Below are 23,669 nucleotides of genomic sequence, written 5' to 3'. Positions count from 1 at the left end.
GAGACAATGATTCTGCCGTGTGCATGAGTATTTTTACATGTGCGTGCAGCTGCATTCAAGCAATGCTGTTTATTGACAACATGTACATTTCTCAGACACAAAATTCTTTCTTTTTTGAATACCTGCCTGGCATGGACCTCATATGTCACAAAGATAGCAACTTCCAAGGTAATTACATAGATATCGTGATAACCATAGCAACCCAGCGATTCTGAGATGTAATGTCATGCAGATCACTGCAGCTCAGGACACTGATGGCGGTATAGTACCTGCCCAGCTCTGTGTTTTTTACAGGGGCTTTTCTTTTGCTTGAACAGAGGGCTTCTTACCACACAACACCTCCCATCAGTAGGTGATTCCCAAAGTTTTTAATTTTATGGGCCAGAAAAATGTCCAAAGCAGAGTACTGACATAAAGCTGCCAACTTTATTTTGCTAAGAACAGTTCACAAAAGAGAGAAGACAAGCAACTGCCATCTACTATTACCAACATTTCATACAGGAAAGGACATTTTCACATGTCTGAAAGGAGAGAAGAAAAGAGAAGCCCTTGAACAGAGCACATTTATCTTTAAGAAAAATGCATGGCTGCGGGGACAGTGTGCTTGGTGGGACACTTGTGCGTGGTGAGGCTGCCTGGATGAGGGGCTCAAAGGGCCTAAGCCCAGTCTTCACTCTGCCTGCCAAGGCATGCGCCCTGCACGGGCTGTGCCCACTCTGATGAAGGGGCACTTTTTTCTTTACACAAAGGGGCTTCCTGCTTGCCAAGCTGTGTACTGATGGGGCTGTGTCTGCCCAGAAAGGGCAACCTTTTGTAATCTGCACAAAGCACTTTTGGAGCTGGCAGCAGCCCTGCACTACACTGTTCTACTGTAACACATTTCACTGGGGGCTGTGCTTTTACCGGTGCCTGGCACGTAGTAGGTGCTCAATAAATATGTATTCACTGACTATTGAAGGGCTGACAGGAGCTCTATCAAGGGCCGTTCCCGGACTGCAGGTTGACATGGGGGACCGTGAGGGCAGGCAGTCCTCCGCAGCAGAGCCACAGGAATCACGGTTCATGTCTTTTCTCCTCTCACTAGTGTCCAAGTGGATGCGAGCGGGGAGGAAGATCGGAACAGCCCCTCCTGCTTCTCGGTTCTCAGAGGGACCAGAAAGAAACCAGCTTTTAGTGCCTGCTCCGTGCCAGGTAGGGCTTTGTACTGTTACCTCTTCAGCATGTTTTAAGGCTCAGGTAATGGAGCCTTTGAAGGGTTAAATAATATGCTCCAGGTCACCCAGTGGCGGAGTGAGATTTTGACTGAAGAGTCCATATCGCTAGGATTTGTGGAGAGAGTTACACTGGGGTCTTGCCCTCAAAAAGTGCTAGATGAATACGTGGACCTCTGTCCTGTATCCTTGGGAAACTGCCCGGTCATGGAGTTCGTGGGCAGCCTCCCCATCTCACTTTTCGGCATATCTGTCACTGCCACCCCTCCTCCACATCAGCTCCCTGCCCCCGTCCATCCTGTGTCTGGTGGTCACAAATACCATGACTCCGAGAGGATGTATGTACCATATATGTATGTACCATGACTCCTAAGGCTGCTGTAACAAATTGCCATAAACTTGGTGTCTCAGAACAACAGAAATGTATTCTCTCACTCTTCTGGAGGCCAGAAGTCCAACATCAGTTTCAATGGGCTGAAATCATGGCGTAGGCAGGGCTGTGCTCTCTCCAGAGGCTGTCGAGGAAAATCCGTTTCTTCCCTCAACCAGCTTCTGGAACTACATTCTTTTTTTTTTTTTAATTTATTTTATTTAATTAATTTATTTATTTATGGCTGTGTTGGGTCTTCATTTCTGTGCGAGGGCTTTCTCCAGTTGCAGCGAGCGGGGGCCACTCTTCATCGTGGTGCGTGGGCCTCTCACTGTCGTGGCCTCTCTTGTTGCGGAGCACAGGCTCCAGACGCGCAGGCTCAGTAATTGTGGCTCACGGGCCCAGCCGCTCCGCGGCATGTGGGATCCTCTCAGAACAGGGCTCGAACCCGTGTCCCCTGCACTGGCAGGCAGACTCTCAACCACTGCGCCACCAGGGAAGCCCCCGGAACTACATTCTTTTGGCTCATGGCCCTTTCCTCCATCTTCAAAGCCATCTTCTCATCTCTCTCTTCTTCCATCATTGCTTCACCTTCCGTCTTCTACGTGAGGGCATAATCTCTGTTTCTCTCTTACAAGGATACTGGTGATGGCATTCAGGGCCCAAGGAGATAATCTAGGAAAACCTCCTCATCTCAAAACCTTTAATTTAATCATATCTGCAAAACTTTTACCATATGAGGTAACATTCACAAGTTCCAGGGATTCAGACCTGATATCACTGAGTGGTCACTATTCAGCCTATGACAGAGGGTCAGTGACTTGCCCAAGGTCAAGCAGCAAGTGCAGGGTTCAAATCCAGGCAGACTCTCTCCAGACCTCATCTGACCACCCAGCTCTCCTGCTGAAGGGCCAACAGCCCAAACCAGTGTTTCCATCAGAAAAAGGCCTTGACTTGGAAATCCCTGGTAGCGCAGTGGTTAAGAATCTGCTTACCAATGCAGTGCACACGGGTTCGAGTCGTGGTCTAGGAAGATCCCACATGCCATGGAGCAACTAAGCCCGTGCGCCACAACTACTGAGCCTGAGCTCTAGAGCCCGCAAGCCACAACTACTGGACCCATGTGCCACAACTACTGAACCCACGCACCTAGACCACGTGCTCCGCCATAAGAGAAGCTACCGCAGTGAGAAGGCCACGCAATGCAATGAAGAGTAGCCCCTGCTTGGTTCTGAAGAACCAAGGACACGAATAAAGACACAGACATAGAGAATGGACTTGAGGACATGGGGATGGGGAAGAGTAAGCTGGGACTAAGTGAGAGAGTAGCATGGACATATATACACTAGCAAATGTAAAATAGATAGCTAGTGAGAAGCAGCTGCATAGCACAGGGAGATCAGCTTGGTGCTTTGTGACCACCTAGAGGGGTGGGATAGGGAGGGTGGGAGGGAGACGCAAGAGGGAGGGGATATGGGGATATATGTATACGTATAGCTGATTCACTTTGTGATACAGCAGAAACTAACACACCATTGTAAAGCAATTATACTCCAATAAAGATGTTAAAAAAAAAAAAGAGTAGCCCCTGCTCACCACAACTAGAGAAAGCCCAAGCACAATGAAGACACAACGCAGCTAAAAATAAATTAATTCATTCATTAAAAAAAGAAAAAGAAAGAAAGAAAAAGCCATGACTTGAGATCCAGACATGGCTTTTCGCATGAAGCTATTAAATTGCCTTCAGTATTGTTGGAGGTGACACCAGAGGGAAGAGAGTCCCTCTTTTTGTAAAAACTAATTTAACCAGCTCAGCCCTCTGCAGCTAAGCCACGGTCTCTGCCATTTTATGAAGTAACCATGAGGAAATATCGGTTTGTTTTGCTATTTGTAGCTCATCGTTGGAGTTGGGACCTGTTAATAAATTTGAAATATCTGATTAAGCACTAGAGGGGGGGAAGGGAAGGAAGGCTCTTACGGAGGAATAACAATAAATACCCAAGGAACTGTGTTTTCTTCTCAGCCACGTCTTTACTCCCAGCTGAAGTCAGTGGAGTCTGGTCTCACGGGGGCCTTAGGGCTGCTGAGTGCAGATGCTACACAGAGGTACCTGGTGGTCTCTTCACTGCTTGGCCAGCCTGGAAACTGTCCTTTATCGGACACTTTTCTTACCTTGCTCTGTGTTTGCAAGCCAGAGAACAGAGTGGAGAGTGAAGAGATGGGGTGCAGTCTGAATGATATAAAGATTCTGGTTTTAGAAGAAGAGAAAATAGGAGAACAATTCACACCTAACACTTATCGCCAGTCTACAGTTGCCAGACACGTTATATATTAATCTCCCTTAACTTCATTTCACAGCTGAAGGAACTAGGCCTAGAAGGGTGAAGTAACTTGTCTAAAATAAAACCTCTAGTAGGCAGTAAAGCAAGAACTTGAACCCAGGTCTGTCTGGCTCAAGGCCATGCCCTCTGTGGTTGATTGCAGAAGGCCCTAGTTCTCCCCTTCTTGTCCCACCTGCTCTTTAGTGTAGAGGTCAAGCTCCTAGCCTCGGGAGGCAGAGTACAGAAGTTTACACCCTGGTTCTACCACCTCCAGGCTCTGTTACCTTAGCCAAGTAAGCCAACTTCTCTGTGACTGGGTTTTCTGATATCTAAGTTTCTGATCAGATGTGACTCTATTGACATTCATAGCACCTACCTCTTAGAGTTCTTGTAAAAACTTAATAGATTAATGCAAGTAATGTGCTTGGAACAGTAACTGGCTCAGAATAAGTCATTATTTGTACATCAAATAACTTCGGCAAGACAGTCAATTTACCATCAAGACTTCACCAAAAGGCCGGAATTCGGTGTAACTACTAGGTAATAGACAGTGTAAAATCCACCTCTTTACCTGTTAAAAAGGGTCCTGTAAAAGAACAAAAACAAAGCCCAGAAGACTGGAAGAACTGAATAATATAATAATTATAATAAGATGTGTATTTGCTTTCCTTTATCTCCTTACTGATTTCAGCTCCCTGTTAGAAGCTCTGACATGTTTTCCAGAAAGCAGGATCTCATCTCACCCCATAGCCCATGGACCTGCATGGGAACAGTGTCCTGGGTGGTCACCACGGCCAAGGTCCATGCTTCGAAGGCTGCTGCCCCTTCGCTCCATCACCCACTGCAGTGGAGCAGACCCTGCCAACCACACTGCAGAACGTGTGCATCAAGTTGTTTCAGGAACTATTTGTCACGAGGCTGCTCTGTGCCTTGCGTCAGGCTGGGTGTGGTCAGGGACGCAGGGGGCATAGAAGGCATTGCCCCCACCCTCCAAGAGCTTCAAGGTAACTCGTAGAACCAGGTCATCATACACGGAAGTCAGATGACAACTTGAGCTCCAAGTGGCAGCACAGGGATGTAGGCAGAGTATCGCTATGGGTCACCACTGGTTGTCAAGGTGGGAATGTGCCCAGGGGAGGTGGGACCTGAGCTTGACATTGGAAGAATTGTTGGAATTTGGATAAGGAAAGAGCTCAAAGGAAAGAGCATGCCATGAGGGGGGACTGGAATCGCAAAAGTGCTGAAGATGGGAAACTCACATTGAAGGAGCACCTACTATACCGGGCACTGGACGGTGTCTCTTCATTCATCCACTTGCTCAGTGTTTCCATAGGAAGCCTCTGGTGGCGAGTCATGGACAAACCTTTCTCAGACTGATCTAAACATCAAGTTTTTCTGTTCGTAACTCAGGCGTTGGATTATTGGTTCAGGTAGCTGGGCATCCAGCAGTAGAGTGGGATTCATGCTTCTTACTGGAGGAAGATGATGCAGGCTAGAACGATGGGAAAGCAAACAAAGAATAAAGTGGAGAACTTGAAGAAGAAAGAGCTCAAGAGTGAACTGAGAACTTGAAACTGAAAGACAATGAGTAAGTGGAAAACCCATTTTGCAGAAGTCGTATTGTGATTTGACTGTTTTTGCTTGGTCATCATCTGCCCTCTCACCTGACTGGGCAGTTAAGGAGTTTACCCCCATCATCCACTCTCTTCGGGATCTGCCTGTCTGCAGAGAGCATATGCGTGGCTTTGCTCTTTGCCGAAGGTTAAACCTGACAGTGGGATGAAAGCCTGTGGCTTTTCCAGTGATGCTTGTTCTTGGGGAACACGTCTGACTTGCTCTGGGGCTCAGGCTTAGGGGGCCTGTGGTAATGGAGCTCACATGTGGCCAATGAAACGTGAGCAGAAGTGATGTGGTCACCTCTGGGTGGAAGCTCTGAGAGTCGGTGTGAGGCTTGCCGTTCTCGCATTTTCCTCTCGGCCACCAGGATTGGCAATGGTCCAACTGCTGGGTTCCTGAGTGAAGACCACAGTGGGCATGTAACGGGGACCAGAAATAAACCTTTGTTTTTATCAGCCAGCAACATTCCTGAGCTGTTACTGCAGTATAAGCTGCCTGTCCTGACACAAAGCCTATTGTTACTGCACATCTAAGCCACTTTCTCCAACAGCCCTATCCGGAAGAGGCTGACAATGACACCTCCATCTGCCCTACTCTTTTTCCCTTTTCTAAAACTCTGATGGGATAGAGATGATTCTTTGGTCTCCCTTACACCCTGATAAGGATCCAGCCTGCAGAACTCCAGGTAATAATGAATCTTGCACCTCAGTCTACAAAAAGGAAGGTTGGAAGTATCTGCAGAAAATGTATTGGTGAGTTCTGATGTTGTGAAGTGAGTGGAAAATTATTTAGATAAACGGATTAATCTGATTGAAATGGTTCCCAGATGTAAATGTCAATGAACCAGACGTGGTAATTCCTTGCTCATGAAGTAGTGTTAGTATGCATGTGATGTGAAGTTTATGTTAAAACACAAGCACAAGATTGCCTCTTGGGCTGCGGATGGTGTAAATGGGATGGGGCCACCATGAATGGGAACTGTTTGTGTCAGATATGGTTAGCTCAAGCAGGATGATGGGCGAGATTGGAGGTTCCTAGAATGTGGTTGTGAATCATGAACAATAAGCCAAGCCCAGAAATATATCTTTTGTATAGAAATTAATATCAAGCTACCTGTAAACATCTGCTAAACAAATTCCAAGTGTGCTGGAGGTTTCGCTTCCGTGCTTCAGAATAACAAGTGTTGCCTTCAGAGGGAACAATTGTCCTCTTACAATGTGTGTGTGTGATCTTAGGAGAGAGATAGTCATGCAGTCACGTGTACGTTTCCAAAATTGGGTTGCTGTTAAAAATGTGTGCTCAAAGAAGGGTTCTGTGATTGAAAAACAAACAAACAAAAAATCAAGGAAATACTGAGTTAAAGGAGGTTCTTCTCTATAGAACTTCTCAAAGGCTCTAATACGTTAATGTTGATTGTGATTCTCCAGAAGTATGCAGTAATCACAGCTTCCCAGACTTTTCCGATCATGGAACTCATAGATAGACAGACAGATTAAGAGATGGACAGAGGGATGGAGGGATGGAAGGATGAAGGGTGAATATGGGTGCAGATATATAAATATATTTCTCATTTCACTGGGCTATTTGTAAATAAAGAAGCATACTAAATGAACCTATAAGTATACCTTTGACTGGATAAACAGACCTCCTTTGATGTGAGCTCTTACAGGAAAAATAAAATCAGCTAATTAGATTAGGATGCTTTTGGGTGCAGGAAACAGACTTCCCTTTAAAGAGGACTTAAACAATAAGAATGTCTATTATTTCACATAAGAAATCTGGAGGCAGGGTGATTTCTGGATGGTTAATTCAGCAGCTCTACGGTATTCTTATGAATTCTGACGTTTTGTTTCTTTCTGCTCTGTTTTGCTCAGCACAAAGGCAATGTCTCCCTCCTGATGGCAGGATGTTACTGCAGTTTCTGGCACTGGGCATATGCAACTCTCCACAGAGTTGGAGGAAAACATTTCCTCCTGGGTGGCTCCTTTTTCAGGAAAGAAATTCTTTCCCCGTAGCCACTGGCAAACTCTCCTTTAGGTTCACATGGCAGGGTTTGGGTTGCACACCTGTGCCTGAATATAATGGGAGCTGGGAAGGGGAGTGTTTGCCATTTTGAGTCTCCATTGTGATAGGTGGGTCCTACTAGCAAGGGGAAGTGGGGGGTCTCAGGAAACTTGGTAGGCAGGCAACCAGGGGTGTATATCATACAATTGTGTGATCTAAGTGCATAGTCTGGGTTCTTCAGAGAAACAGAATATGATAATATTGTACTCACACATAGGCACACATGCACATACACTCACAAATAAATATACATACACACGTTAAAAAATGTAGGAAATACTGAGTTAAAGTTACAGATGTGTGTGTATGTGTATATACGTGAGCCAATTTCTTATAATAAATCTCTATGTTTTATATATACGTTTTATATATATATGGAATTGGCTCACATGATTACAGAGGCTGAGAAGTCTCAAGCCCTGCAGTTGGCAATGTCACTGACTTTTTCTCTCATATGCTGCCAGAGCCTCCGTCCCCTACAAATGCCAAGGGTATGTCTCTACTGATCCCAGGTTGGCATCCTCAAGGAATCAAGAGCTGAGTTTTAAGCAGAGGTGGGCAAAAATCCCTCCAAATTGCATAGAATCTTCCATGAAAACCACTCCTTCAGCTTCTTCTGCAGCCTTTCTCTCCACAGCTCATTCATTTATTTAACAAATATTTAATGAGCATCTACTATGTTCCAGCAGTGTGCTAGACAGTGGCTCACAGATAATTGGCATTTGGGCTGAACCAAAGGTGTCTATTGCTTTGGTGTTGGAAAATTGAACAGTCGGGCAAATTCTGCCTCTTCCTCAGACCCAGGTGCCAAGAGGCCTCAGTGCTTGCTCTCCTGAAGCCTTGGCGGCTAAAGGGATGAGGACAGGAGGGATACATAAGGATTATGCAATGATGACCTTTGAGAGCAAGAACCATTGCTTCCATGTGTACTGCTCTCTTCACTGGAGCTTCTGCTGGCTTCTGGCTAGTGTGCTATTTTGGAACAGAGGTGGATTAAAACAGATAGAGCCTCTCCCTCTTTTCTTCTTTTATCTGCCTTCTTCTGAGACTGTCCTATCCATGCCTGGGCCTGAAAACACCAGAGGATGGGGAGCTGAATTTTCTTCCTCCTTCTACCCCAACAAGACTGTTAAAGGAAAAACAAGGTTCTAATATTGGTCAACATTGCCAGTGATGTCACAGCTTAAGTTGGTTGATTTCTAAATTCAGTGAGCATACTAAAGATTACCTGCCATTAAACTAACCCTTGAGAGTTCAAAACCCCATTGGTATGGTTTTGTGGATCCCAAACTATAACATAATATGTCCAACACAGCAGTTTTTATGTGAACATGGGAATAGGTTGCTATTTCTGTACGTGAGCACCAGACGAAATATTCGGCTTGTGTTTAGGACTCATAATAAATGCAAACTAGCTGTGTTTTCTGTTCTTTGTTTTATTTTAGCTAAGTGTGAACAGTTTGCTTGTATTTAAATACGTGTGTGAATAATGTGAACTCACTGTAGAGGACATTGCTGATGAATAATATGCCAGCCGTTTATACATCGTGGAACATTTAAAAAATAATTTGAAATCATTTCTATTTTCCCCCCAACTTTTTATTTTGGAAAATTTCAAACCTAGAGAAAAGGTAAAAAACAATATAATGAATAATGAATATTCATAGATCCTTCACCTAGATTCATCAGTTGGTGGTATTTTGCCACATTAATGTTATCTCTCTCCCTAATACACACACACACACACACACACACACACACACACACACACGCAGAGTGTACTCACTACAACAGGTTTTCACAAAGTGAATAAACGCCTGTAACAGGCACTGCGATAAGAAACAGAATATCATCAGCACCATGGAATTCTCTCTTGGGTGCCCTTCCTCACATCACGCCCCCGAGGGAAACCACTATCCTGACTCCCAATACCTAAATGGGTTTTGTCTGTCTTCCAACTGTATGTGATTAGAATCATGTTTTACATGCACATTTTGAACCTATAGCTTGTTTTGCACAACATTGTGAGATTCATCCAAGTTGCGTGCAGTGCTCTTTTCTGTTTAGCCCTGTGTTTCATGGTTGTTCAGGGCGTTGACTGTTTTTAAAGAGTGCCCTGTGATCTGGACTTATCTGGTCATTTCCTCTGCATTAGACTCAGCTTAAACATTTTGGCAAGAACACGACGAAGGTGAGGTTGTGCGTTTCCCGTTGCATCTCACGAGAAGGCACATAGTGTCATTGCGTCCCTTGGTTGCTGAGTGATGCTAAGCTTGATGGCTTCGTTAAGCAGCTCTCTGGCAGGTCTGTCCATTGTGAAGGTACCTTCCCTTTTGTAATTAACAAGGACTCTTTGGGAGGACACTCTGAGATCTTGTAAACCTCCTGACGGCCGACCAAAGTTTTACTCAATGATTTTAGCATGTGTGGATGATCACTGCTTGACTCAATTATTTCATTGAAGTTGAAATTCTTAGGAAATTCTCTTAAAACTAAAACACTCTTAAGTATGTTCACTTTTCCAATCCTCCAACTCCTGCAAAGGTACAAGATGAACATGCAAGTTATTCTCTCTTTGTCCCCTGAATTCCACTTTCTGCCTTAACTGTTCTATTTTGTCACCCTGGGAGGCTGACCCTGAGCCCTGCACCACCTGAATTCCCTTGCAGTTGGGTTTCTGGTTGGGTGCAGCCCATGGGAGCATGTTACTGGCAAGGCATTCAAGGGCAGGAGAAGAGAGAGGTCAGGGTGCCCCAACCCCCCTGCTTCAGCCGTCATTGCTGTCAGTAGCTGCATCCCTGATCACTTGAGTCCCCACCTGGTGACTCTCCATGGTGCAGCTCTCCTTGGCCCCAGCACCATGGTAATAGCTTCCTCCTCTTCCAGTCTGGGTGCTTCAATATTTCTTTTCTTTTCTTTTTTAACATCTTTATTAGGGTGTAATTGCTTTACAATGGTGTGTTAGTTTCTAATATTTCTTGTTTGTATACTGAATGCTGTCCACACCACTACAAAGAGTCCCTTTATTAAAAATCTCCTTAATTAAACCATCTGAGAAATTCTGCTTCCTGCCGGGACTCTGACTGATTCAGTGAATTTCACTCCAAATCACCAGTTCTGATCTGAATGGTAGGGTTTTAATTTTGTTTCTGTCAATCGCCATCACTGACAAGGCTGCATTTGTCAGAGGAGTAAAGACAGTGTTCAGGGAGATAAAAAAAAAGGAAGGGCGGATCCTCCTGGCGTTGGAGCTCCTGGATCCCGGCTTCCCTGAGCCCAGATCCACTCTATTTTTTCCTCAGTTTCAATCCATGAACCAGTAAGTTCACTTTTTTGGTTTAAGCCAATTTATTTATTTACTTATTGATTTATTTTAAATTTTTGGCTGTGTTGTGTCTTCGTTGCTGTGTGGCTTTCTCTAGTTGCAGCTAGCGGGGGCTACTCTTCGTTGCAGAGCACAGGCTCTAGCTGCGTGGTCTTCAGTGGTTGTGGCATGCGGGCTCAGTGGTTGTGGCTCGCGGGCTCTAGAGCTCAGGCTCAGTAGTTGTGGCACACGGGCTTAGTTGCTCCGCGGCATGTGGGATCTTCCCGGACCAGGGATTGAACTCACGTCCCCTGCATTTGCAGGTGGATTCTTAACCACTGTGCCACCAGGGAAGTCCTTAAGTCAATTTAAATTGAGTTTGTGTCATTGCATCCAAAGAGCCCTGATATTCGGGGATGGCACAAGGAGTCAGCAGTTTGCATGAGCAAAGAGATGAGAGGATCTAGAGACACGCCACCTACGCTTCTATTTGCTTGCAAGGTGTAACACGCCTATGGCTCTCTACTCCTGTCTTGACTTTCTCTGGGTGCTTAAATAAAATACTGAATGACTTCCTATCTTCCACCTCTCCTGTGTCCAGTTCCTTGAAAACAACCTCTGCCTGGTTGTACTGGGAGCAGGTCTTCTCTGCGTCGTTCATTGGTCACAGGGAGGGCAGGCTGCAGGGAAACTTCAAGAAAGGACAGGCAGTGCCCCGAGGCTGGTAAGAGTGGGCCATGACCACCTTGGGCCTGAAGGGGCAAGGAGAGGGGGCATTATTAAGCCTGGACACAAAGAGGGCGGTGTAGCCACTTGATGGGAGCCGTGACCTCTGGGTGAGGGACACAGCCAGCTCATGGAATCTCTGTACTGAGGAAACCAGAAGAATAAACACTCCGGCCCCATGCACCTCTCTCCCTCCTATCTCCTGCCATTGCTCCCACTGGCCAAACTCAGCAGATCCCCCCAGTTTCTTCTTCCTGGCACAGAGCAGGCTGGAGAAGGGGGAATAGGTGTGAAGCAGAGGGGCTCTGCTTCGTTTCTGCTCCAAAATGTGCCTTCACAACCAAACACACCAAAGCCCCGATGGTCTACAAGATCAAGACACATTAACCTGGCATTTAAGAGTCATCTTTGAGAGGAGCTATGTATTAGGGTAAAGAGCGAGGTGTTTTTTTTTTAATTTTGTTTATTTATTTATTATTTGAATTTTTGAATTTTATTTAATTTATTTTTTTTATACAGCAGGTTCTTATTAGATACTTATTTTATACACATTAGTGTATACATGTCAATCCCAATCGCCCAATTCATCACACCACCACCACCACCCCCCTGACACTTCCCCCCTTGGTGTCCATATGTTCATTCTCTACATCTGTGTCTCTATTTCAGTCCTGCGAACCAGTTCATCTGTACCATTTTTCTAGGTTCCATATGTATGCGTTAATATACGATATTTGTTTTTCTCTTTCTGACTTACTTCACTCTGTATGACAGTCTCTAGATCCATCCACGTCTCTACAAATGACCCAATTTCGTTCCTTTTTATGGCTGAGTAATATTCCATTGTATAGATGTACCACGACTTCTTTATCCATTCATCTGTTGATGGGTATTTAGGTTGCTTCCATGACCTGGCTATTGTAAATAGTGCTGCAATGAACATTGGGGTGCATGTGTCTTTTTGAATTATGGTTTTTCTCTGGGTATATGCCCAGTAGCGGGATTGCTAAGTCATATGGTAATTCTATTTTTAGTTTTTTAAGGAACCTCCATACTGTTCTCCATAGTGGTTGTATGAATTTACATTCCCACCGACAGCACAAGAGGGTTCCCTTTTCTCCACACCCTCTCCAGCAATTGTTGTTTGTAGATTTTCTGATGACGCCCATTCTAACTGGTGTGAGGTGATACCTCATTGTAGTTTTGATTTGCATTTCTCTCATTATTAGTGATGTTGAGCAGCTTTTCATGTGTTTCTTGGCCATCTGTATGTCTTCTTTGGAGAAATGTCTATTTAGGTCTTCTGCCCATTTTTTGATTGGGTTGTTTGTTTTTTTAATATTGAGCTACATGAGTTGTTTATATATTTTGGAAATTAATCCTTTGTCCGTTGAGTTGTTTGCAAATATTTTCTCCCATTCTGAGGGCTTTTTGTCCTGTTTGTAGCTTCCTTTGCTTTACAAAAGCTTTTAAGTTTCATTAGGTCCCATTTGTTTATTTTTGTTTTTATTTCCATTACTCTAGGAGGTGGATCAAAAAAGTTCTTGCTGTGATTTATGTCAAAGAGTGTTCTTCCTATGTTTTCCTCTAAGAGTTTTGTAGTGTCTGGTCTTACATCTAGGTCTCTAATCCATTTTGAGTTTATCTTTGTGTATGGTGTTAGGGAGTGTTCTAATTTCATTCTTTTACATGTAGCTGTCCAGTTTTCCCAGCACCACTTATTGAAGAGACTGTCTTTTCTCCATTGTATATCCTTGCCTCCTTTGTCATAGATTAGTTGACCATAGGTGCATGGGTTTATCTCTGGGCTTTCTATCCTGTTCCATTGATCTATATTTCTGTTTTTGTGCCAGTACCATATTGTCTTGATGACTGTAGCTTTGTAGTATAGTCTGAAGTCAGGGAGTCTGATTCCTCCAACTCAGTGAGGAAACAGTTTTTTTCCCTCAAGACTGCTTTGACTATTTGGGGTCTTTTGCGTCTCCATAAAAATTTTAAGATTTTTTTGTCCTAGTTCTGTAAGAAATGCCATTGGTAATTTGATAGGGATTGCATTCAAGCTGTAGATTGCTTTGGGTACTATAGTCATTTTCACAATTCCAGTCCAAGAACATGGTATATCTCTGCATCTGTTTGTGTCATCTTTGATTTCTTTCATCAGCATCTTATAGTTTTCTGAGTACAGGTCTTTTACCTCCTTAAGTAGGTTTATTCCTAGATATTTTATTCTTTTTGTTGCAGTGGTGAATGGAATGGGATTGTTTCCTTAATTTCTCTTTCTGATCTTTCATTGTTAGTGTATAGGAATGCAAGGGATTTCTGTGCATTAATTTTGTATCCTGCAACTTTACCAAATTCACTGATTAGCTCTAGTAGTTTTCTGGTGGAATCTTATCTATGTAATCCCAACTGCATCCCTGGACAAGAAACCTAACCCATCTGAGCCTCATCTGTAGATGGGGATATTAATGGTACCTCCCTTGAAGGTGTGTTTGAAGATTAACTGAGCTAATACCCATAAAGTGCTTAGCACAGAGCTGGATACACAATGAGAGTTTCGTCAAGGTTCACTTTTTAAAAAAAATAAATTTATTTATTTTATTTATTTATTTTTGGCTGCACTGGGTCTTCGTTGCTGCGCACGGGCTTTCTCTAGTTGCGGTGAGCGGGGGCTACTCTTCGTTGCGGTGCTCAGGCTTCTCATTGAGGTGGCTTCTCTTGTTGCGGAGCACGGGCTCTAGGCGTGTGGGCTTCAGTAGTTGTGGCACACAGGCTTAGGTGCTCCGCGGCATGTGGGATCCTCCCGGACCAGGGCCCGAACCCATGTCTTCTGCATTGGCAGGCAGATTCCCAACCACTGTGCCATCAGGGAAGCCCAAGGTTCACTTTTATTTAATACTGTTATTACCTTTGCACTTCCCTCTGGAGAATCTCGAGGTAGAGCAAATTTCCCCAGAAACTACTTTGCGGTAGAAAGAATATTGGCTTTGAAACTGGAGCACTTGGGTTCAATTCCTGCCACAATATATGTTCTTCCTCACTGTGACCTTAATTCTTCTGAGCCTCAGTTTCCTCACTGTACAATGGAGCACAAATACCCACTTCACAGACTTATGAAGACCAAAGCAAATGAGATAAATGTACAAGAAAATGCTTTCTAAAATGCAACCGCATTCTGCTAATGTATGAATTATAATTATTAACCCAGCAAATAGTGTTCTGTGGCAAGCACTTTTCTGGTGATTTTCCTTCCTGCTCTCTTGTTGACTCAGTACATGTCAACAGATGACTCCATTTTAACCTAAATGTCCCTTGCCCAAGCTAATTGCTAATTTAGACTTAAACTGTGCCCAACTCACCATTAGAATTCAAACCTTGGAACTCCATTAGGGATGCATAATGCTACATTTTCCTTCACTGAAATTAATCAGCTGCAAATGATTAAATTACTATATATAGTGTGAAACACAACAAAGCTGTAATTTTTATATAAATTCCAGAATGTTACATTATTTCCCTTCAGCACTGACATCGGAATAATTCCTCCACAATCATTGCTTTGTCTTCTGTAAAATAAAATTTAAAAAACCCATTGCTCTTCAAGCGTACCAGGGTCTGCGTTCAATATTTAATATGATTAATGTTTACTGTATTTGTTGTGGGGTTGTCTGCTAACTGTGGCGTTAAGCCGCACCCCCTTCATCATCTTTGGGGGCTGAGGGATGTTGGTTCAGAACCACTGTTTGAGAAAGTATCAATTAAAATTCAGCTCCGTTGAGCACATGAATCTTTCTTGTTGTTTGTTTGTGGTGCCCGGCATATCTGGTGGCAACACCTCTCCTCCTCTCCCCCTCTCCTCGCTGCAGGAACAGATTGAGATTCTAGGCAACTTCTCAGTGAGCATGTAGCCTGTGGGGAAGCCCCAGGCTTGCTCAGCAAGCGTGCGGGGCCAGGGAATCTAACTTGCAATCCGAACAGTGCGCTTCTCTGGCAAAACCCTCCACCGCTGGAACGAGACAGGTGGTTAAAGGAAGGTCTGGATGTACGTGAGATAAAGGCATCCCAGGGCTAAAGCTAAGAAGGCAGCCAGTGCGCGTACATGACCCGGGGAGCCGCTTCAGACTCCTTAAGTTTTGTGTCCCAGCCACCTCCCTCTTAAGGACCACGCCTCCTTACATATTGCACCCCAGGCACCTCACTCGCATCCCACTCCGATTGAGAGGACCTAGTTGAGAGTCAGGGAACCCGAATGGCGACGCAGTGTGCCCTGGCATCACCGTGACGGACCTCGGATCCGCCTCTTAACCTCTCTGGGGCTTTGCTTTCTTATCTGTAAAATAGGGATGATCATCTCTGCTGGGCAGATTTAGGATTGAGACAGCGCTTTGTCAACTGGAGGATGCCCTCCAAACGTCATGAGTAGCGGGCATTTCTCTGACTAGCCTCTCCACCGCCGCAGGTCCTCTGGTTTCCGCCTCAAATCCCCTACAGCTTTTGTGGGGGAAGCCCTAGGCAAAATCTTGAAAATGCTGCCAGCCAAGGACTCTCAGTCCCCAGATGGCTTCCAAAGCCCAGAGAAGGCGTCTCCACGGTTTCTGCTGCCCACAGCTCCCTCCGGATGGTGAGGTTCCATTCTCCTGCTGGCTCTGAGGCCCAGTTGTGTCACCTCTTCCCGGGCCACCGCAGTGGTGGAGTGATCTCTTCTCTTGCCCTCCCCCATCCTTGTCAATTCTGGAGGACAACTGCCTTGCTCTCCCAGGGTCTCTCAAAGAATATGTGGACAAACTTCTCTTGGTAGCCTTGTTCCCTCTGGAGACCATACACATGACCAGGAAGGCTGGTTTCAAAGTCTTCTCTCTCAGAGCTCTCGTTCCTTCCCCTCATCTCCCTCATCTCTGTTGAAACTTGCCCCCAGATACATGATCACTGCTTTCTACCCAAAGCCTGAGTTCCACGCTTACACTTGGCCTCACTGAGTACTGACTGGGTACCCTCTGTTTTGGGGGTACACAGAGCCTGTCATGCTCCTCACCCCAAGAGCTCACAACCCATGGGATATTCCCTCACCAAGACCACTTCAGAAATTCCTCTCCGCATTAACGGATTCTCCTTTCATCCTTACTGGGAATAGGCTTCCTCCCAGACTGCCAGCAGCTAGAAGGTGGGGATCCCAAATATTTTAGCCTCCATCAGCTATAGAAGAATAAGAACCAACCCTGTGCCATTTTGACATCGATTTGTCCTTTCAGAATTGGGAAGAGATTTCTTCTTAATTGGTTCATACATTCTCCACTGATTTCTTTTGCCAAAGGAGGCATATTTATAAACAGGCTGCCCAGTTTGGCCAATGGGCAAAGGGATGCTCAGATGAGGGTGGGATTGAACATTACACCTTGACCTAGAATTGATGCTCAGCCAGGGTGCACCAGCAGGTCCACACAGGTTATTAGCATGCTGAAATACTTCTGTAGCAGTTGGTCCATAGCCACCTCCACATGCCCCTCTGCATCCCTGCTGCCCAGGTCCTCTGGGTCCCCTGGATTTCCCTACAATCCAACAGAAGGGGCCTGGCCCCCCAGGGGTTCTTTAGACCTCTGCTCCAGCACTGGGGCCAGGGTTCTTTTCCATTGGCTGGTGCTCCTGACATGCTGGTTGTTAATTGGTCTGAAGATCATCGCAACCCTCGCAGCTAACTAATCACGTGGCTGTCCCCCAGATAGCCACTTCAAAACCTGTGACAAGAAAAGCATTGGGTTGTTTAGGACCTGTGCAGAAGAGGAGAGGCAGCACTTGTGGAGTGTGGAGTTCCGGAGTTTGGGGGTACCTTGAAGCCTAGGCCTGCTGTCTCAATCTTACTGCCCTCTTGCAGTTCCTCTGGCATCCTGGCTAAGACCAGAACATCCCACCAATGACAGCTGTTCTGAGACATGACTCAGTATTTGTGGGGCAACACTCAAGGAAATAGCCACTTCAAATCTATCTGATTTTACCATGCAGACTACTTGTGGGAAGAGAGAACATTTTTTGCCTCCTGCCAAAACAAAGTCCTTTGTGTGGGTCAAGAGGCCTTACCCTGACCCTGTAGCTTCAAGATAATACTGGCCTCTCTAAGCAATATATTTTCATTTTCGGCATTTGAGAAATCCATGCACAACACTAGCGGGAAAGAAGGTATCGTACGTATATACCATGGAATATTACCCAGCCATAAAAAAGAATGAAATAATGCCATTTGCAGCAACGTGGATGGACCTAGAGATTGTCATACTGAGTGAAGTTCTAATTAAAGTCCAAACATGTGGTATAAACCCAGTGGACACATATATTCGCTCTGGTACTTACAGTAGAAAACCACTTCTACCTTATACTCCTGGCTTAGATGTGGCTGGGATAATAAAATCTGTTGGAGAGAGTGTATCTGCTTTCAAGAAAAGCGACAGAGTTTTCACTACCGGCACGATCTCTGGGGGGCCACGCAGAGTATGCTCTGGCAGCCGATCACACTGTTTACACACTGCCAGAAAAACTGGACTTGAAACAAGGAGCTGCCGTCGGGATCCTGTATGTTACTGCTTATCGAGCTCTGCTCCCCAGTGCCCATGTGAAAGCTGGAGAAAGTGTTCTGGTTCATGGGGCTAGTAGAGGGATTGGAATAGCAGCATGCCAGATTGCTAGAGCTTATGGCTTAAAGGTTTGGGCACAGCTGGTACTGAGGAAGGACAAAAGATTGTTTTGCAAAATGGAGCCCACGAAGTGTTTAATCACAAAGGAGCTAATTCCATTGATAAAATTAAGAAATCTGTTGGTGAAAAAGGAGTTGATATGATTACTGAAATGTTAGCTAATGTAAATCTTAGCAATGATTGAATCTTTTGTCACATGGAGGACGAGTAATAGCTGTTGTCAGCAGAGGTCCTATTGAAATAAACCCACGGGACGCCATGGCAAAGGAATCTAGCATAGTAGGAGTTGCTCTCTATTCATCCACCAAGGAGGAATTTCAGCAGTTTGCAGCAGTCCTTCGAGCTGGAATGGAAGTTGGTTGGTTGAGACCAGTAATTGGTCCCCAGGATCCGTTGGAGAAGGTGGCCCAGGCTCATGAAGATATCATTCATAGCAGTGGGGCTGTTGGAAAAATGATTCTTCTCTTAAAATGGTTAATCCTTCCACAGATCTCCTGCGTAATTAAAGTTTCTTACCTCAGTTTTACGTATACTAAAAAAAAAAAGAAAAGAAGAAAGCATTGGGTTATACTTTGAAGCATACTAAACATCTTTAAAAAATTATTTCAGTGACAAAAGTCTTGTTACTGGACAAGATGAAATTTCTGCTGAGTGGACAAACTCTAGTTTAGCAATTTCAAACTGCCCCTTTATCCTCATGCTTTCAGAAAATAATCACAGCCAACAAGTACTGAGTACCACTCAATGCCAGGCACTGTTCTAAGTGCTCTACGTGTAGGATCTCACTGAATCCCCTCTGCAACACTGTGACTTGTAGGCATTTTTATTATCATTTAACAAGTGGACACTAAGATTCAAAGAGTTTAAGTAATTCGTTCAAAGTATCACACTAGAAAGTGGCAGGGCTGGGACCCAAACCCAGGCTGAGTGACTCCAAAGCTCTTAAACCTGAAGCTAAATTATTTGGTATATACTCTCATACGTGTTAGTTATCTTCTTCTTGCTGTTGTTACATAATCTTCACTATTCTAGCGCCCTTAGGAATGCCTCTGTGTGTGTGTGTGTGTGTGTGTGTGTGTGTGTGTGTGTGTGTGTGAGAGAGAGAGAGAGAGAGAGAGAGGACGAGAGAGAACAGGAATGGATATCTGTGTGGTGATGTTGCATATACACATACAGTTGTTGCCAGGTCCCTGCTCCCCATCATTTTATGTGGTTCCTTCTGACTGCCTGGGTTGTCTAAGATTGAAAGCTACTCTATGTCAAGGGCTTTGATTCACTTACTCAGAACCCATATGGGTGCCACATGAAAGCCAGTCCTCTGTTAAGGCCACAGTAGTAATAAGTCCTCTGTTAAGTACCACAATAGAGGAATAAGAATCAGTAAGTGAAAACTTCTGGGACCAGGCAGGAGGAGACTGCTAGCTCCGTCCCTAACTCTGTTCCTCCTTCCCTCCCTCCCTTCCTTCTTTTTCTCCAAGTCAACACCAAGAAGGGCACTGGAGGCTTATTGAAGAGCCTGTGAGAAAGAGCAGTGAGGACCCAGAACATTCCATGTCTCCAGACCTGTGTGCATCTTTGTGGGTCTGGGTGGAATGGGGACCATTCTGGTGGACTCTGATGGCTTTTTTAAACCCTGAATTCCATTCAGAGTAGTTTTCTTGGGGATAGACAATTTAAGATGTGAAACAAAAGTCAAAAAGATGAAGTGGATCTGTTTCCTCTAAGGACGGTTCCCCTTCCAGATCAGGCAAAGGCCGTGCCCCGGCTGTAACCCATTCATTCCCCTGGGGGTGTCCAGGCCTGGAGAGACTCTGTCCCCTTTAACCTCTGGAGGCTGGTTAGTCAGGGTGCCAGGCTCCCTGCCCTCCCACCCCCATGACGGACAGTGGTCCAAAATGTCCATCATCTTTTTGCACAAGGTTTGCTGTTCATTAAAAAGATCACCTTTCTTGTGGACAAGAAAATTACCTTTTTTTTTTTTCACCTTTGAGCTCAAAATCTCACTTATATTAGGGCTTGGACGAGCTGCAAATCCAGTCCAATCCGGAATGACCAATAAAAAGACTAATTTGAATTTTGCCCCAGACCAAATTATGGGGAGGAAGTAAGTGGAGGGAGGAACCTAGAGTCTGTCATTGCGTTTCTAATTACGTTGTTTCTCCTAGTGTGGGAATAATGGAACCCTGGCCCAGGGATCTGAGTGCAGGCAGCCCCTGTGTCTGGGTGGTTTCTTCCAAGTGCCCCTCCCCACCAGGCAATAATGCCCTCTGCTTCATGGACACCTGGGGCCAGGATCTAGCAGCAAAGCATCTGAGACTGTGTTAAACTGGAGAGAAACTCAGCCAGAGGTTGACATCGCCATTGCGCCACCTGCTGGAAGTTTGGGAAAAGACTCTGAAATTCATGGTTTGGCTGTAACTAGTAACTTCACAATCCTAATGATTATTTGTAATACTTCTCATTTCGTCTTATTACACAAGTTACACAGGTTTTTGGAGACAATTTAAGAGGTTCATAAAATTAAAACAAAACATAAAAATCACTCACAATCCTGTCACCCAGAGATTACCATCGTTTATATTTTGTTGGCTTTCCTTCCATCCTTCCAGTCTTTTTTCTACTTAGATATATGTAAATTCATACAAACTATTAGTCTCATTCAGTACACATTATTCTATAGCCTAATTTTTAGGATTAACAATATGTCTCCAAAATTTTTGCATGTCATTAATTATAATCTGCAACATAACTTTTGCTTAGCAGTTTTTTATATCCTTATATCATAATTCTAGGTCCTCTTCCTGTGTATTAATTACAATGTGGTCTATGCTTTGAGTTTTTACTAAATCTAATTTTCCCCCTCCCTTTTCTCCCCTTCTTTCTTTCTCCTTCATTCCTCCTTTCTTTCCTTCCAGGTTTTTGTCTTTACTTATTTCTTTATTTTCCCTGCAATAGAAGAGGTCCACAGCAGATGTTGTTTGGGGCAATTCTTTGCAGTATCTCTGGCGTCCCTCACCCCTTCATATAAGGGGATCTAGAGACTTCCTATTGAGCCCTGGATCTCTCCTCTGGGTGGGCTCTGCTGTCCCTGCCTTGGAAGACAGGACATTTTAAACTCTGAACTGAGGTGGGCAAGAAAGATGGGATCCCAACCTAGTGCCTCCTGCGGTGTCTAGAAAAAAGAACCCCAAAACTAACAATTACTGATCACTTACTCTGTGCCAGCCAGGCTCCATCATAAGAACATTACGTGAATTATCACAGGCAATCATCATAAAACCCTTCTGAGATAGAGTACCTCTCCTTCCTTCTTTCCATTCACTGGACAGCTGAGGACACCAAGCTTGAGAAAAGCAAATGAACTTGCCCAAGCTCACCAGCTATTAGTCCCAAACCTCAGTGTGCTGTGATTGTCTATTAAAAGGAAGCAAAACAAAAAAGATTTCCAAATTCTCTTTGAAAAATTGGAACATCAGGTAATGTGGGTTTTGTTTCCACACAGCAATAATCAGCTCAAGCAGAGTCATGGTGTCCAGACCAGATTAGCATGGACTGTTCAGTTGGACCATCTCCACCTTTTGTGTATTCTCCCTACAACAGAGGAGGGATGTCTACTGCTAAGAATACTGTGGGGTGGGCTGGCTTCATCTAACAGAACAAGGGAACTTACAAAAAGACAACCATAGGCTCAGGGTTTGTAATTCCTGGCTCTCTCTGTCTGAGAAGCAGGCTGTACCTCTGCCTTCCCTGAAACAACCTCTTATCTCTCCTATCCATGAGTATGCGGATGGATTTTGAGGGTGCTAGACCAGGAAAGGAGGAACCTAATTATAGACCAGAGTGAAATAGTTGCTATGGGTCCACTGGAATAAGTGCACCACATGGACACATGTGGGTGGTTGCATTAGATTGGTTGGTTGACTGAAACCAGAAATCAATAGTGACTTGTACTAAATGAAGTTGATATAATATAGAGCAGGCACTGGCAAACTTTTTCTGTAAAGGAACAGGCAAGTAAAAGTTTTAGACTTTGCAGGCCATACGGTCTCTGTTGTAATCACTCAACTCTGCTGTTGCAGTGCTATAGCAGCCATAGACTGCTGCACTGTGTAAATGAACAGGTGTTGGCTGTGTTCCAATACAACTTTATTTACCAAAAAAATGGTAGTTTTCTTTACAAAAGCAAACCATAGTTTTCTGACCCCAATAAAGAAGGGATACAAAGACTTAGGAACAGGAGCGTTAGAGTGGGTTTCTCCTTTGCAAGCCATGCACTGGTTAAACTAGGTGGATTCTATTTTCCAGAGAAGATTCACCTGTACATCATTTGTCTACTTTCAGTGACTTTTGAAAGTGGTCAACATAAGACTTCTCCCTGGAAATGACTTGGGATTGGGGATGCGAATGCAGATTTGGATTCTCTGACCTGGGTTATTTTCTAAGCTGTGTTAGTGATTGGATTCCCAGAGGATTAGAATCCTCGCTGGGTCTCCACATTTATTAGGCTCATTGAGCCAGTGGAAGCAGAATCACCCCCAGAAGGGTTGTGCCTGTTGGGTACCACTGTCCTCCAAATGCTTCCTACAAGGGCCTGGCTGAACAATTTCATTTTAACACAGCAATTTCCAGGCATTAAGTCAGGTGAGAGAGAGGTTAAAAAAAAAAAAAAAATGGGGGCTTCCCTGGTGGTGCAGTGGTTAAGAATCCACCTGCCAATGCAGGGGACACGGGTTTGAGCCCTGGTCTGGGAGGATCCTACATCCCGCAGAGCAACTAAGCCCGTGCACCACAACTACTGAGCCTGCGCTCTGGAACCCGCAAGCCACAACTATTGAAGCCTGTGCACCTAGAGCCTGTGCTCCGCAACAAGAGAAGCCACCGCAATGAGAAGCCCACGCACCGCAACGAAGAGTAGCCCGGGCTCACCGCCGCTGGAGAGAGCCCGCATGCAGCAACAAAGACCCAACGCAGCCAAAAATAAAATAAATAAATTTTTAAAAAATGGTTCAAGTGGAAAATTAAAAAAAAAAAAGACTTAAAAATGCAGAAGCCTGAGAAGCCGAGGCATCTCTCATAAGTCTGGAGACTCCAGATTCAGGGGTTAGGCTCAGAAGATGAGAGACTGGGTGAGAAGAAGGCCAGCCAGAGAGAGAAAGACATCAGGAGGGGACCCTGTGTTTGTGTTTTACTTGATATATACGGTGGTGTGTGTGGTGTAGAGAAGAGAGGGGAAAAGACTCTTACATGCTAGCTTAGTATAGGTAGACAAAATTCTGTGAAGTTAGAGAAGAAGAGGACTTAGGAATCCAGGAATCCCCTCCGTTACAGGGAACTCCTCCTCCTCTGCCTGTGGAAGACACAGCTAGATGATTA

General features: G+C 44.7%; 1 pseudogene; it reads left to right on the top strand.

Annotated features, from left to right (window-relative positions):
* LOC132370197 (zeta-crystallin-like) overlaps positions 1–23,669 on the top strand; it is a 104,842-nt pseudogene that overhangs the window by 23,787 nt on the left and 57,386 nt on the right.

This window comes from Balaenoptera ricei, chromosome 8 (genome assembly GCF_028023285.1).
Source record: "Balaenoptera ricei isolate mBalRic1 chromosome 8, mBalRic1.hap2, whole genome shotgun sequence".
In the NCBI taxonomy this organism is placed as follows: domain Eukaryota; kingdom Metazoa; phylum Chordata; class Mammalia; order Artiodactyla; family Balaenopteridae; genus Balaenoptera; species Balaenoptera ricei.
The sequence above is the reverse complement of the archived record's forward strand: the minus strand, read 5'-3'. Positions and strand labels throughout refer to the sequence as shown.